The sequence below is a fragment of the Elgaria multicarinata genome, chromosome 9, assembly GCF_023053635.1.
Source record: "Elgaria multicarinata webbii isolate HBS135686 ecotype San Diego chromosome 9, rElgMul1.1.pri, whole genome shotgun sequence".
In the NCBI taxonomy this organism is placed as follows: Eukaryota; Metazoa; Chordata; class Lepidosauria; order Squamata; family Anguidae; genus Elgaria; species Elgaria multicarinata.
Window position 1 is genome coordinate 75,817,927 of NC_086179.1, and position 17,135 is coordinate 75,835,061.

Here is a 17,135-nt window from a genome sequence, read left to right on the forward strand (position 1 = left end):
ATCTGCCTCTGACAATTTAACAACAGCTTCGTATATTCTTATATAAGGCAGTTTATTTGACAGAGTTCTGCTTTTTAGCCTCTCACCTTTTCCAGGAAAAGAACCCCAGAACTCTTGCAAACAGCCTTTCCTTTTTCGGACTAGTGGTCAGACTCCAACCCACATGGCCTCAGACAGGCTGAAGGCAAAAAACCGGGTTGATTATTGTGTTAATTCCCTATTTTATGTATATACATTTAGCAAGAAAACATCATTTGAAGTTTGTATCCCCTATTAACCTTCCTTCTTTCTGTTTTGCCCTATCTCTGTATCTGATTAAACCCATTATGATATTACAGCATCATTGCACAGTCCCTGTAAGCTCACAGTCAAAGGGTTGTTAGATTTTGAAATCAGTACCATGGTGTGAAAAGTTAGGTCAATTTGTCCGTAGGTTGCTGGAACTGCAAGCTCAGTGTTCACATGGGAAATTAGCATCTACGCTAACAGGTGCATTGGAATATGGCATTAACAATATTAAAATGCTTCCGGTATATTGTTCAAGTATTATTTATTCTGATAGTAAAGGCAAACTTCCATTACTGCATCTTGTATACCTAATGTATTTTGAGAAAAGCTTTAAGAACTCATCTCTAACAATAATCTTTGTCATTTCTGTGCTTGTATAACAAAATAATGTGGATGATAATAATACTGATAAAGAATGATCAACATCCCTATTCTTAATTGTCCAAAATCATCAAAGGACTCAACCATTTCCCCATTTTTAGATTACAAAGTACATATCCATGAACAATTGCCAAATATTTTATAGTGCCCATTCCAGATGGATATGATCTCTCTATGCAGTCATATTTTACCACCTGGTTGTCAAAAATGAGATTCTATCTTGTGGGAGTCAATACGAATTTTTCCTGCAAGTATATTTAATAACATCATCCAAAATCATATTTTCACATACTTCATACCTCCAAAAGCAATATACAAAGCACTTATACTCATTGTATCAGTTTCTATCATTATATCTTTAATGTTTGATAAATGACATTTTAATGTGACTTCTGAAAGGTAACCCAATGTAACCAAATGGCCTAACATATTTAGCTTAAGATTTTTTTAATAGAGTTGACTCAAGAAAATGTTGTCTCTAAATGTGCATCTAAAACACACAACTCTGACAACCCATAAAGACAGGTGTGTGGGTAACTTAAGAGTTTATTAGCCTTGTCAGAGTTAAAACATATGTTCCTCATTTTAACTAAGGGATACTGCCCATCCCACAACATGGAGCAAAAACCAAATCAAGGGTATGCCCTGCTTCAACTGTTGGGCTAATGACAAACTGAGACAGCCCCATGGTTATCATGGAGAGCATGAAGTCCTAAGCTGGAACTCCAGAGACAGCCTCAGCATGGAAGTAAAAATCACCTAGAACTACTGTCCTGGGTTCCTCCAACACCACACTCGAGACCGCTTCTCCCAGCTCTGCCCACCCTGCTGTCCAATATCCAGGGTGAGCAGTACACCAGCAGCATCCTCAATCTGTCTCTATGGCCCAACACCAGGTGCAACCCTCCAAGGCCTGCTCTAAAATGGAGTGGTTTCCTGGTGATAGAGATGGAGGTTCTATAAAACATGGTGCCCACCCCCCTCCGGCTTTCCAACCAACATTGGTGCTGCACCGTGTACCTAGGTGGGCAGAGCAGTCAGATCAAATAGTACAAAACCTTTAAAAAGTCAACAGCGTTAGATAACCACATTAAAACACTGCATAATACAGAAATTGAAAACATCAAGTGCAAATAGCCTGTGAGAATAAACTGGTCTTTGCCTGGTGCAGAAAAGAATTAAAGTAGATGCCAGATGAGCCTCTTTGGGGAGAATATTCCATAAATGAAGAGCTAGTGATGAGAAGGTCCTTTCTCTTGTGGCACCTGCCATATTTCAATGTACAGGGGCACTGGTGACAAATGACACAATACTTTGGAGAAGTAGCTAGCAGCTATGTCTTTTATCTTTCTTACTCTGGATTTGGCACCTACCATGGGGAGTAGGAGGCTTTTGTCCCTGCTGTAGTCCCAGTCTGGATTGCTCTCCTGTATCTGCAATTTTCTTTGTTAAAATTTGAACTATTTAATTTAAGGGATCACTCTTTGGCAATGAAAATTCCAGGGGGGTGGGGGAGACAATCTGGATCAGGACCACAGCAGAGGCAAAGGGTTAAATCTTCCTCTACCCCCTGCGCTTACTTTAGAGTATGAAAAGCAGCCAGGCTGCTAGCTCCATCTTCAAAATAATGTTCAGTTTGGATCTCAGAGAAGGGTCTCCATTGATTATCTCAGGGCATGGGTATCAGATAATGATGGGGAGTGTTACGGAGTAGCTTCTGGGAGCGGTACTGACTCCATTTTGAAGCAACCAAAACCCCACCTGCAGCACGAATGAGACTGAGCGCATTCACACAAGGATAGATCATGTAATCGTTTTCTGATAGACTTCGTCAAATGCATTCCCCAGAGACAAAGGTGGGGGTAAATTTAAGCAGAATATGAATGCTGGATGGCAAGAGTGATACCTGGTCACACACATGCTAATGCAGCCCTGTTGCTGAACCCAGCCTGAACACATGTCTTTAAAGCAATCATTATTGTGTAAAGTCATCTTTTGTTAAGAGAATGTTTCCAGCAAGTACAGCCATCATCCCCAATCACCCTCTTTTGTTATGTCTTTTTCCCATAGCAAGTAGCAGCACTTCCAGTGTTTATGAGCAGTGATGTCACTGCTTTTCTTTAGATCTTATAAAAACCCTCAGGTTTTAGAGAAAGGAGGCTGGCTCTCTCTCTCTTTTACCAGAAGCAGAAGGCATGACTACCAAATCCTGCTTGCAAGAGCAAGCTGCCATTGGTGAGTGCTTTGCCTCCGCTATCCAAGGCTCCCTGTATTCTTTTCCTCTTCACCTGAGACCAGGAATTGCAATGCTCCCCAGTTCATGTCCACAGGAAAGGGCTCCAGCCCAAGGAAAGGTATATTAACTTTAAAGATTCCCTCTACTCTTTCCCCTGTGGTGTGCGTATGCTCTTAGGTCTCAGAAAGTCTATTTTTCAGTCTAGAAACTACTTCTAAGCCTCCACTTGCTCAGCTAATTTCCCCAGAACTAGCTTGTGCATTTGTATCTCTTTCAACCTCAATAAATGTGCCATTGTGGCATTATCCTCTTCAATGGTGTAGATTTCTTGAGCAAGAATCGCCTTACTTAGCCACAGACGCTCTATTGCCAATGTCAAAAGATTCCTTATAAGCGGGTGTAGGTCTCGTTAGAACATGTGCATGTTTGTACACGGGTCTAATGAGAGCACATCACTAACAGAAGAGATGCTCCTTCAGATACTGCAGTCCCAAGAGCTGTAAACTGCACCCTGAATAGGGCCTGGAAATGGACCAGGAGCTAGTGAAGATGATAAAGTAGGGACATAATATGTTCAGAGCATCCCACAGCACAACCCTATTCTGATTAACTCCGTTTTCAGGATCGTCAAATGCAGCTCCACATGCAACGCAGTACAGTCATCTAGATTCCTACACTGAACAGGGGGTTGGGCTCAATGGCCTTGTAGGCCCCTTCCAACTCTGCTATTCTATGATTCTATGAGAGATTACTCAAGCCAGCTCATAGCTGACATACCAAACAAAGCAGACTAATAGGCCTTGGAAATCTAACAGCTGTCCTAAAAAGTACTGCTTTAAATCTTTCTCCATAGCCTCTTGATTCCCCAAATGTCTTTCTTTGCCCCAGTCCAGGGGTTTAAAAAGTTTGATACCACTGGATGCTTCTCCCCTCCTATTTTAACCCTGTGGGTGGGGAGGTGAAGTTCAGGAAGCAAATGACTGAAGAGAAAGGTTAAACCTCTCCATCCCACATGTAGGAATCCTGATCTGGATCAGCCTGCCCGCCCCCGCCAAGATTAACTAAGAGTTAAAAGAGAAGATCAACTGCAAGCTACATATTTAATATAATGGTAGTTTGACCCTCAATATGGATTTGTGGGTTTCTTAAAGTTTGATATAACCAGTGTAACAGGGGGATTAGCAATGGGGCGAAAATCTGCCCGGGCAGTGGACACCTCCAGTCTTCACGGGTCCCAACCGATGCACCAAGAGGATTTTCGCCCCAATGCTTCCAAAGGACAATGGGGCTGCAGGTCTGGGAGGAACTCAGTCATGCCACCATTAGAGGTTGGGGGAGGGGAAGCTGGAGCTAGTACAAAATGCAGTAGCTCAGCTGTTGTCAGGCTCTTTTCAGCATGCAACACCTTGAGCAAGTAAATAAATAAGTAAATATTTGTTGGTTGCTTTGAGTTTTATTTTTTATTTTTTAAAAAATTGATGGTTTTCGTGTTAGTGCTGTTTTGTAAAACTGTATTTCCATAGATTTTATTGTCTTAAACTGTTTTTATCAATTTCTGAATGTTGCCCAGAGAATTATTGTTATTGGGTGACTAATAAATTGAACGAACAATTAAATAAATTAGTAAACAAACATTGCCTCTGTGATTCAGGAGCTATTGTGGAATCTACTGTTTTGTATTGTTTTGTTCTCTTCATAGAGCTCCTAGTGATGAATTTGGGGTCATTGTTTGGCTGAATTGTTTAGCTGACCATTCCTGTGTAAATTAATGTATTTGTTAAATGATGCAGATAAATGTATAACTTTAATCAGCCATGTTTGCTGTTATGGTGGCTAAACACAAAGGAGACTTTGTGGACTGCAGAGATAAGATATTTTAGTTCTGTCCCCCCTCTTGTTTTTCATTTAATGTTTAATGTAATGTATATTTTGAATGTTTTAAATTGTATTGTGAAGGATTATTGTGTATGATAAATGAACTACTACTATTACTTATTCAAAAACTCTGCTTCAGATTTGTGTCTCCTTCAGTAATAAATTTAATAGCAGAAAATGTCTAGTAATTTTTAATAATTGACACCAACAAATGTTTATTTTCATATGAATATTTATGTAAGATAGACTAACAGAATAAGTTCAAAGTATATTTAGTGCTAAAGATGTCACCTTCAACCCTGCTGCTTTCTACCTCTCTCTCCCCTGCCCAATTTTCTTTATAAATTAATTCAGAGTGGTTTACACAAATGCTTTTGACCTTCATTTCTGTGCTCTTCAACTCTGAACAAAACCTTGCACAATACAAAATAAGAGTTTTTAAAAGTTAACATATTACTGAAAATGAATCTCAACAATTCTTATGAAGGCAGGTTACAACAGCTACGATTGTTTAGCTTGGGGAAAAAAGGAGGCTAGGGGGGGAGACATGATGGAGGTGTACAAAATTATGCATGGAGTGGAGAATGTGGATAGGGAGACATTTTTCTCCCTCTCCGTAATATTCGAATCCAGGGTCATCCCATGAAGCTGATTGGTGGAAGATTCAGGACTGATAAAAGCAAGGACTTCTTCACACAGCATATAGTTACATTATGGAACTCACTACCACAAGATGTAGTGATGGCCACCAATATGGATGGCTTTAAAAGGGGGTTGGATAAATTCCTGGAGGAGAAGCCTATCAATGGCTAGTAGCCCTGATGGCTATGTGCTACTTCCAATATCTGAGGCAGTAACATGAGTGGGAGGATACTGTTGCAGCGTATCCTACTTGTGGCTGTCTGATTGACAGGTGGTTGGCCACTGTGTGAACAGAGTGCTGGACTAGATGGAGCATGGCTCTTCTTATGTTCTTAACATTGACTTGGATGCTAAATGTCCCTTCTGTGAATGGCAAGTCTCCTTCCATTTGTGACAGGGCTTTTGATCCAGGGGAGGCTCTTTTTGGTGGCAGGGCTGGGTGGGGAGAATGGATTGTTGCCAATTCCCACCTTCCCCTTCAGTCTCTTGCACTGCCACCACCACCACCCTATTCTAGATTATGCTAATCCTCCTTTATGAATGAAGGAGGCTACTGTGGGAAGAGAGAATTAGGGGGAAAAGTCTCTCCACTTCCACTAGTGGGAATGTCCCCAAGTACAGTACTGCTCATGGGAGCTCCTTATCCAAGCCACTGTCTTTTATTCTAAAGAATATTTTTAAAGAAAAATGTAAAGAAATAATTTTGAAAATCCCAGTACATCTTCTAGCACACTATGTTCTCATGATCTCCCATGGTTCATTTTGTTGATCATTCATATAGGTCAGCTCCTCCACCCTTCAGTGCTATTCCCCAGAAGAAAAAGTTTAATGTATAAAGTATACTATGACTAATAAGGTTCTAACATTTTTTTTTAAAAAAATGTAAGTAATCCAGCTAGCTGCAGGAGAGAACATTTTAAGACAAGAGTTTTAGTGTCCTCCAGAGCTATAGTTATGGAATGAACTAGGTTCAGTTGCATCTTGTGTATATTGAGGGCACATGTATGCATTTGTTTTCCCTCACATATGTATGTGAGTGAAAACATTTACGCAGTTGGACACGAAGAAAGGATGGGTGCTGATTTCTTCTTCTTCTTGCAGGAGCATTCCCTCATATGACATTGAATGTCATTCCAGACGTTTCCCTGAAATTCATGAGTGGCTTCCTGATGTATGAAGTGTTGCATAGGGAAACGATGATTAGAAAAGTCTCAGTGTATGCATGTTACCCAGTGCTTAGCCCTTTGGATCCCAGCTTATGTTTGTATTGAAAGGCCATAAAGATGATTCACCTAGAACTCAATCGAGACAGAGCCATTATTTCCATACCTATGAATTACTTTTTCCTAATAAACATTTGTAAAGTATATATAACTGGGATGTAAGCTATCCTACTTCCAGGAAAAAAAAGTCTTCTCTTTAGCATAGATAATACTGTATCTGCTGTTCATATTAAATGAGACTGAAAAAGGGGGGAAAGAAAGTTTCTTTTGGGAATGGTTAGCTACCCTGCTAACAACGTGGTCCTTTGAAGACAAACTTAAAAACCAACGATTTCTGCACCGCAAATTAACATGCATTTTTGTAGACATCACCCCATCTCCCCATGTAACCTTAACAACTCTACTGGGTTGCTTATATTCCATGTTGTGGAACTAAGAATTTGTTTTCTCCCTCCACCTCCCACACAAGGAGATTTTTGGAATTCTTCTTGCAATGAATGTCTTTCACATGCTTAAACATATTGGATAATGGCTTCCTTTGTGGACAGAACATCCAAAATCAACAATACACTAGACTGTCTCTGGATCACATATATTATGTTTAATTAAGTCAGTTCCTAGATTATTTTTGTAATACCATCAAATCAAAGTTAACAAATCAAACTCTAATATACCTATTAATTACTAATCTCCCATTTTGTATCTATCAAGATAAACATTTACTCAAAGGTGTTAGCGTTGTTACCCATGTTAAAGGGAGGTATAGTAAAAATACCATATTATTACAAAAGCAACTTTTGACATTAGAAAGTTTAGTGATGGTGAGATTACTTTCACATATTCATCTTCAAAAGTGAAAAAGGCTTCGGAAAACATCAGTTTCTACTAATAATGTATGAGAAATTAGTTTCAGTTTGTTTTTTATCAAGATTTACTATCCAGTTCATACTTCCTGAACTGAACTCAGACCTGAATACAATTTGAAGTTGAAGTCTGTACATTTGCAATCTTGTAAATGTGATTCATGTACTAAAAAAGAAGTGTTTGATAGCATGTGTGCATTTGAGAAATACACATGAAACAATTTCGTACTTTGAAAAATATGAATATGCTTTAACCAATAGGAGAAAAATATGTAACTTTCAAAGATGCATACAATTGATGCCTCTTTGGAACATTTTCAAAATACGCACACATTTTCATGTAAAAAGGAAAAACAAACCAACATCACAATGAATGATACGGACATGAAATGGAATGAACTGTGGAATGGAATTTTGAAAACTTTGATGAGCTGGAGTTTTGCTTGTACGCATAATCCCTGGTTGGTACAGAAACACCCCCCCCCACACACACATTAGAGAATAAAACTTCCAAGGGACCTGTGGAAAGTGGTGCATGATTAACATGCAGTTGATCCACAGCAAAGTTGGATATTCCGTGAAAATATCCATAGTGGTTTTTCCCAAGGTTAACTTAAAATGCTTATCAGCAAATTTCCCAATATTTACACTGTGTCCTAAATGCATCACATGGATGGATGACCAGGGTGGATAAAAATCAATGTGTTTTTTTAAAAAATGTTTTTATTTAGATCAGATTTTTTTTTAATAAAATGCTTTTTGAGGAAAAATATATCTAAAGATAGTTTTCTATTTAAGATGCATTATAGTCCAAAGGCTATTCATCATGAAATAAGGATTAGTTTTTAATTATGTAGCATGAGAGTGTATATTCATGCAACATTTAAATTTTTTGGTAAATGAACTCCATTAATCCATTCACAATGGCATGCTCTTCCAGAGGTTTCTGTAAGCTTATTGGGCAATTTTTCTATGTAGAAGATATTCTCACAGATGCTTGGTTTTACAGTTCTCAAAACTGAATTTGTGTCTGCAGAGATCACAATCCCATTGTTCCTTTGCAATGTTCCTTTCCTTTCCTATGTACACAGAATCAACCCCTTACATCTTAAGTGCTAAGTTTCAAAAAATTCAATGAATAGAGTGCACTTTTTTTGGGGGGGGGGGGAAGTCACATGATTAAATCGAGTCTTTCTGAGTAGTGATTTAAATCCTGATTTAAATAAAATCCACCATGTGGATGACCCACTAAAATAAATAAATAAAAGTATTTTGAAACTGTAAGTTGTGGTTTGGTGGATAGCAGATTTCACTCACGGACACTTCACATATCTCACATTCACAAACATATGCCACTGCACACACCCTAAAGATGGGGGAGCTATAGCCAATTCCAGTTCTCTAGCATATGCAATTGTATGAGGTACATTGTCTTAAATACTCATAAGCTGTATTCACACTTTAGATTCAAAAGGCCGTAAAAAATTCGGTAGCCAGTAAAAAATGTAATCAGTAAAACAAGCCTTCTTCACGGAAAAGAACAAAGTTATACATTTTCATAAATGCTCATTATAAATCCACATACCTCTTTCTTGTTTAAAGCCTTTAAAACAAAATTTGTACTGTACGGAATTCTGATTCAAAGATGATAGTAACTCAAATAAAGGGCTGTAAGGGTGACAAATTTCCTCAAAATATCAGCATATTCCCACCCTATAGAAATGGAAATTCAAAAGAATTGATTTGTTTTCAAAAGCAGCTGCATACAAATTGGAGATTTCTGGAGCCACTGGGGATCTCATAGCTATTCCCCTAACCTATTAGGAACATTTTTATTAAAATAAAGGAATTAATTGAAGCAATTTCCAAGGGTAAGAACATGTGTAGGTGGTTTTAAAGTGTCTCTTTTATAGGGTATTCTTTATTATATGAAATGAGTCATGTCACAGAATATCTGCATATAGGGATCTCACATCAAAGGTGACTAATATTCCCCTAAACTATATCCATACTTTGCAACTGTTGAATACATTCAGTAAAATCTTGTTTGGAGTACAAAGGTCATAAAAGAATCACGCAACCCGAGATAATGACTGAGTATAGCTCCGCCCCCTCCCGCCCACCACTCAGCATTGAAGCCCCCTCTCTCTCCCACCTGATGACCGAACTAACGCGCCACCAACAGTGGCGGCAGGTTTCTCTCTTCCTGTCCTCCCTCTGTGACAGGGATTTCAATAGCTAGGTTTAGGGACTGACAGATGGGTGCAAGTAAGGAGAGATATTCAGGGAGCAGATGGCTAGGAAGGAGGAAATGTTGAAGATGCTGGAAGGTAGTGGTGGGGAAGTACCCAACATCATTGAGCTTTAATTTGATTTATAACTAGACTTGGAATAAACACTGCTATTTCCCCATTTTGGGGAAGGAAGAAATAGTTCAGTTTACTAAGTCTAACGATAAACTGAATGGGGAAGGTGAAGGTTCACAGCCTTTTTTTCCTTTCAGCTGGCACCCCAATCCCATTCTGAAGTTTTATTTATTCCTAATAATTTAGTTTATATTTTACAGCATCCATCACCAGCAATGCACATAGTGTCTTACAAAGGCTCATAGGTTAAACAAACTATCAAACAGACAAGTGTCTGACCTATAAGGAACTTACAGTCAACAATACATGGCTCCTATCAACTAATTTAATAGGGAAATCGTAAGTGGGTTGGGTTGGGAAGTGACGTGGTGACTTGTCTGCTGCTTCCAAAGCTCTTGCAGTGGCAGGGTGGGTGGTGGGTGGGGCAGACTTACCTTTTTCCTTCTCCAGGAGTTTCTTTCCCATTAGTTTTAAAGGGAGGGAAAATACCTTTGAATGCAGTAGGTGACAGGCCTCATCCTGAAGCCTTGTGGGTTCATAAAGAAATCTTGGATCCAGCAGATTGAAAACCGCCCCTACAGTGTCTCATCTCAAGGCCTACTATTAGTGGCTACAGCACTAGCAGTACATTCATGCCTATGGAGTTTTCTGTGGGTGTACTGTACCCTCCTGTTGCTGGCAGTGTTGCTCTACACCAGTGGAAGAGCACTTCTACCTCATCCTAACCCTTGTCCAACCAGCAGATCTGGGAATTAGAGGAATTGCTCCATAAATTTTTACAGTAATACCATCAATTTCAGTCATAGTTACCCTTAGAAGCCCGGAAACTGACCATGTTAAATACATCCAAATCTTTCACGCTGCCTAATATGGAAACAATTACGGAACCTTCAGTAGTCATGAATATGTTGTGCTTAACTGGGATTGATTAATTTGACACTGCATTTAAGCTATGCCATACTTTTGAATTGGTTACTGTACAAAGGTGTCTGTTTATGATTATTTTGCTTCTGCACTTTACTGTTTTTTATTGTGTTTTTACATTTGTAAGCTGCTGTATGTATTTTAAATAGAAAAGCAGGGCAGAAATAACAATAAATAATAATATCAACACAATAATAATGTATTGGGTTAGTATTTTTTGTAGATTCATTTGAAAGCTTGCTCAAAGGCCCTAGTTTAATAAATTGCTTAATAATCCTACCTCTAGTTGAGTGTATTTTGGATATATGATTTTGGTTCTCTTGAGCTTGACAGATGGAGTTCGATAGGTTGGCCCTGAAAAGAATATCTACTCCCTGGTGGCTCTATCAAATCTGAATCAAGGTGGTACAAAATGTTCGCTCACAGTTTAACTCCTAATGCAAATGTGTGAAAGACACAGTCCATAACGCTACATGTTTCTGATCCCACAGCTTAACCTGATTTGCAAATGCTTCATAACTGTGAGAATGTATAGTATAAACTTTACTCAAGAGCACGATCATTCAACAAAAGTGATCACTTTTTATGGCAAAATCTATTTCCAGTTGCTGGACCACTGTGTTTAAAATAGAAAGGGGTCTGAAAATATACAGCTTGGCCATCCCTGATCTATTTCAACAGTTTTTTTTCAAATGGTTCATCCAAACGTTCTTTAAAACAGAAGGGGGTGGAAGCTACTGAGATATAGTTAAAATTGACTTCCAGGTTAAATTAAGATTATGTTTTGTGTTCTATTCCTTGCTCATTCTAATGGCAGGTATCTCATTGACCTTAGCGGGTCATAAAACAGCTACACAGATGAAATGTAATGAACTGGCGAAGTAAACGAGCCTGAGGTGAAGACAGAAACCAGGATACTGCAGTGGCAATGTCATTAGTCAAGTCTAGTGAGATAAGCTATCTGCTATTTATCATTGTGCTATTTCTGAATTGGTAATCAAACACAACCGATCAACAAAAACCCATTAGCGTTAGGCTTGCCTTCCACTTCAGAACTTTGCTGGCTTATAGAGGAGGAAGCCTTGCTCCTTAGTCAGGGATGTACAATTGTGCAGGCCAGTGGTGAGTGCATTTTTTAATCTAGTGAGAGCCCCTGCGCTTCCCTGAAACCTAGAGAAACGCTGGGGTTCCCGGACATAATGCTGGGCAGTGAACGTGTCAGAAAGCAGTAAGACATCTCAGAAGTTAACATGACAAAGATGAACACACCATTACCCTCCCCAGTTGCAACTGTGGGGGAAGATGGTGGTGGGCTTTCCCCAGCCATCACACTTGCATCGAAGGCACTCAAATAATTTCTGAATAGAGATGTACCCCGCCCCCACCCCTGGACTGGGGGGGAGTGAAGCTTCATACCTATATTTGCTAGTATAGGCCTCAGAGCTCTATGCAATGTCAAAGAGAAGACACCTAATCTTGGGAATGACAGAGACTTCGACAAACACAAACTGTGGTTTTCTATCAAAGCCAGCCCATAGTTTTGGCCTCCTGTTCTTAATTCTGGGTATGTCTACACCAGCCATTTATCCTGGGATCGTCCCGGGATCATCCCTGTGCATGCAAATGACACACGGGGGATCCCGGGAGCAGGCAGGGATGATCCCTCCATTTTCCTGGGATAATCCTTAAGTGTAGAAAGGGCCTCTGTCAAGGGAATAATCCCCCCCACACACACACACACTCATAGTCAAACTGAATTTAACAGATTTAAACTCTTCAAGCTACTGAGCAGCTACATCTTTTTTGAGGCTATGAGGAAAAGCTGACTCTGTGGAAGCGCTGAGTATTAGTAGGTATAAAATACATCACGAAATTAAACCTAGGATCTGAAGAATTAATTGCTGTCCAGATGGCATGAGAAGGTGAAAACCGAGATCTCTCCATCCATGTGACAGTGATAAAGGTTTTCCTCAAGGGAAAATACAGGCTCAGAATGCCAGAAGCTCAGCCAGAGGAAAGACGTACATGAACACACACAAAGAAGTAGGTGTGCCCATTGTTTTGCAAATAAATTCATTAAGACAAGTAGGAAGTAGCCACACCTCTGTGTTCAATGATAAAAGCAAAGGCATGCTATTGCCATGATTTTGGAAAACCGCATCTTGGATGTATCTTGCTGCACATAGTCAAACAATGGAATTTGCTACTACAAGATGTAGTAGTGGTTAGCAACTATGACAACCTTATAAGAGGAATAGATAAATTAATGGAGGATAAGGCTATTAGTAGCTTCTAGTCATGATGGCTATATATCACCCCCAGTATTTGCTGCAACATAGTTCTCAATACCAATTACTGGGAACATGACTAGGAGGGGGATATTATTCTCATGCTCTGCTTGTGGGCTTCTGATTGGCCAAGAGAGGAACAGAATGCTAGACTAGATAAATCTTGGTTCTGATCCATCAGAGCTTTTATGTTCTTAACTACGGTGAAGACGTAATGCTACAACATGATTAATTCTCAGAAGGGACTGGGGTGTAGAGAAATTTGCATGGGAGAGAGAGGATGGAAGAAGAGAGTGTATTTGAGCCTAATGTTTGCTCCTGGTTGCTTAACCATGATTTATGGCATTGGCAGCCATGTCAAATTTCATGCCATATGATCCAATTGCATAGAAACTCTCTTTTAAAATACACAGACTGGGTTTGGACGACACGATAACCAATGGTGGGTTAAATAGTCAATGGTGGGTTAAATAGTCAATGGTGGGTTATTGTGTCGTCTGTCAGGACTCTTTCACACCATGGTTGGTCATTCAGCCAAAATAACCAATGCAAATAACCAACACTGTGCAGAGTTGATTATATGAACAACCATTAGTTATTGTGTCATGTGTTGGACACCATTGACTTTCGTCATACACAGTTGGTTATTTTCAGCGAATATAACTAAATAGAACTGACAAGTAGCTTAAGCTATAAAGCATGTCAGTTGAAAGTAATTTGGAAATCACCACGATCAAAAGGGAATCAGGTCCACAGTCTGCTCCAAGTATTTGACACCCAAACAGGTCTAGTACATTTTTTGAGAGATGACACAAACACTTGGGAATCCCCTCTGTGCGCATTTCTGTGACACTGCAAGGGATCCTGGGCAAGCCTTTCAAATTGCATGCTAGTTGATTGACCTTTTCGGTTGCTTGTTCATTCAAGCCATCCCTGGACAATTCCAGATATTATCTTCCTACACAAGATATGGTACCATGGATGTTGTCAATGTACTGGTTTTACAGTATTTTAATGATATATGTAAAATAAAAATCTCTCTGCTGCTTTTGCATTTATAGAAGCCATGCTCCACCAAACATGAGCACTTCTGCTAAATTAAAAATAAATAAAATAAACATCATTCCGTTTGAGCTCTCCAAAGTCTAGCTTGCACTTTGCTGGTGTCAATGCTGATAAACCATGTCTATGAAATTGCTTAGCAACAACTAATACACCAGGCCCACCAAATAACAAATTGCCTAGTAGCCTTTGGGAAAAGAAAATACTCATATTCATTATGTTGTAACACAATTTTTGTCCATAATTCAGCAGCTTTTACAATTATTTTTATCCAGTTTTGATCCCACTTGAAGTCTCGCGTTTAAGTGCCAAAGTTATTCAATGCAAGATTTCAGAAAGTTGGCTAGCCTTAATCCTAATAGGAAACCAGCACATGCTCTACTTTTATTTGCTATTGTATAGCTCAGGCTCTCATTTTATTACAACACATTCAATTTTAGAGAACAAATTGAATAAAAATTATTCTAATGCATTTTGAAATATGTACAATGATGGACTTTTGAAACTGCCTTGGCAGAATCAACTTGGTTTTCTTTTCAGAACAATGTAACCCAAGGGTAAGGTTTGCATGACATGAGAGTGCATAGTAAGTCATGGTGGCTTGTTAGCCACCTCGGTGCATGCCAGTTGCATGCCATTTCATTTCCCTAATTACCCTTGCTGGGTGTGGATTGCTGTGGTATATGAACCCGGTGAGGACGTCTGGCTGGGGAGGTTAACAAACAACCTAGATTCCACACTCCTTTACAGCCACCCACCCTCGCTGGGTTCATATATAACGTCAACCCGCATCCAACAGCGGCAATTAGGGAAATAAGCTGGCATGCACAGGGGTATTTAAAAAGCCACCATGGCTTATTAATCACCCTCACGTTGTGAGAGATGGGTCAATGTTTGATCAATTAATGCATGCTTTTTACCTTTGAAAGGTTACTTTATTTAAATATGCAAGCTTAGTGTTTTTAAGTTTGCATAAAACAATACACATGAGGCCTGCCCTCCAGAAGAGATGTATCTTCCTGCTGAATAGTTGTGCTTTTTATAATAATAATAAAAGGTAACCCAACAGTGAATATTTTATAATGATATATTTTGGTTTTGGTATTTCCTGAAACCATAAAAATGAAACCACAAAATCCATGTACATAACCACAGTCATCTCCAGAGTTGAAGGGACCTGCAATTAAAGTGCTGTCCTATGCTCCCTTATTGGAGGCTGGGCATTTACAGTATTCCTGATGCCTACCCTGATCCCCTTTTTATGATCAATAAGTATCATCGATCAGTGCTCAGGTGCTGAGTGGCTTCTGCTGCCCCCCGCCCCCCCCGCCCCCCTGCCCTCACAACCCTGGAACTTGAGCCATTCCAGGAGAAGAAGTGGACTGCAACCACAAAGACATGGTGTACACCGTGTTTTTATTTATCCTTCCCAAAGTGATCTAGAACTATTTTTGGAACACTGAGTGCAAATTCAAGATGGTGGCCAGAAGCCACTTTGCATGCAATATACAGAATAAAATGTACTAGTTTCTTTTTTAAATGACATTTTGTAATGAACCTGAAAGCAAGTAAGAGGGGATCTGAAGGCAAACACTTGAGACCAAGGGCCTTGCTAGACCATGCTGGATAAGCCGGCATGGAGGCGGGGCGATGGCACGCTAACTTTAGCGCGTGCCACCTCGACTCCTAGACGGCTGACGCACAGGGACTATGGAAGCCCTGCAGCGTCGGCCATTTTTGTTGTTGTTGTTAAAGGGGCCACGTGCGGCCCGAAGACTCCGGAGAAGGTAAGTTTTTTTTTTTACTTAAGCCCCCCACCCTTTTTAAAATTAAGCCCCATGCCCCCTGCCCACTCTTTTCCTGCCCTCTCTCCTCGTCCCCATCTCCCGTGTCATCCTCCGCCATCCCCCTCCATCTCCCGTGTTGCCCTCCGCCATCCCCCTCCGTCTTCCGTGTTGCCCTCCGCCATCCCCCTCCGTCTCCCGTGTTGCCCTCCGCCATCCCCCTCTCCTGCCGGTCCGGCCTTCCCCCCATGACCCCCCCCCTGGCCTGATGGGCACAGCGCTCGTACAAGCGCTGTGCCCAGTCCGTGGCTTTTCCAGGCTACTCGCGAGTAAGCGAGTAGCCGCAAAAAGCCACGGACCTTCCTAGACGTTCCGCAGCCCCGGCCTCAGGCTGGGGCTGCGGACAAGGCGCGCCATAAGTGACTTCGCTTATGGCGCGCTAAGGGAGGCTTCAGTGTGCCTTGACCCCAGATTCCTCTGTGCGTCATCTGGACGCACAGCAGGGAAACCGGGCCTCAAAGCGCGCTAAGGCCTCGTCTAGCAAGGCCCCTAGTAAATGCTTAAGTATGCCTTGTGGTGATACTAGACAAGTATACAACCTCAATGGGGATAACATGTGTTTCAGGTTGAGACTTGAATGTGGTGGCAAAAAGACCACAATTTTATTTTTCATCATTTTCCGTACCTAATTATCATGTTCAGCATTGTGAAAGACTGGGAATATCTTTTTGGTAATTGAAGTAGTAACAATTACGTATTAATTTGGTTTAAGGCTTAACCTATCAGTCTTTATTATTATAGTCGATCTTATAAGATTATATAGGTTACATGTTTTCCACATGACCTTAAAATTACACAAGCTAACATCATGCAAACCCCTAGCATAAGAAAGAGAAGGCTATGTCAAGATATCATATAAGAACACTTGAAAGCATATGACAAGATTATTTCAGTACATTGTACGTGGGACTCTCTTTGATAAATATTTGGAAACCTCAGCTAATTCAAAATACTTTTTTTCCCCAGGGAGTTAAGTGGGAGTTTCCATACTGAACAGAACTTGCTGGTTTTAAAAGATCCTCACTGGCTTCCAGTTTATTTTCTCGGCACAGTTCAGAGTAATGACCTATAAAGCTCTATAACACACAATATAAAACTTAGCAGTCTTGCAGAATAGCTTTTGAATACCCATCTCAGGTGCCC

At 40.2% G+C, this 17,135-nt stretch overlaps 1 protein-coding gene across 2 annotated transcripts in view; it reads right to left on the bottom strand.

Annotated features, from left to right (window-relative positions):
* The window catches only part of TAFA5 (TAFA chemokine like family member 5), a 360,511-nt gene that overhangs the window by 2,355 nt on the left and 341,021 nt on the right, over positions 1-17,135 (bottom strand). The window lies entirely within an intron of this gene.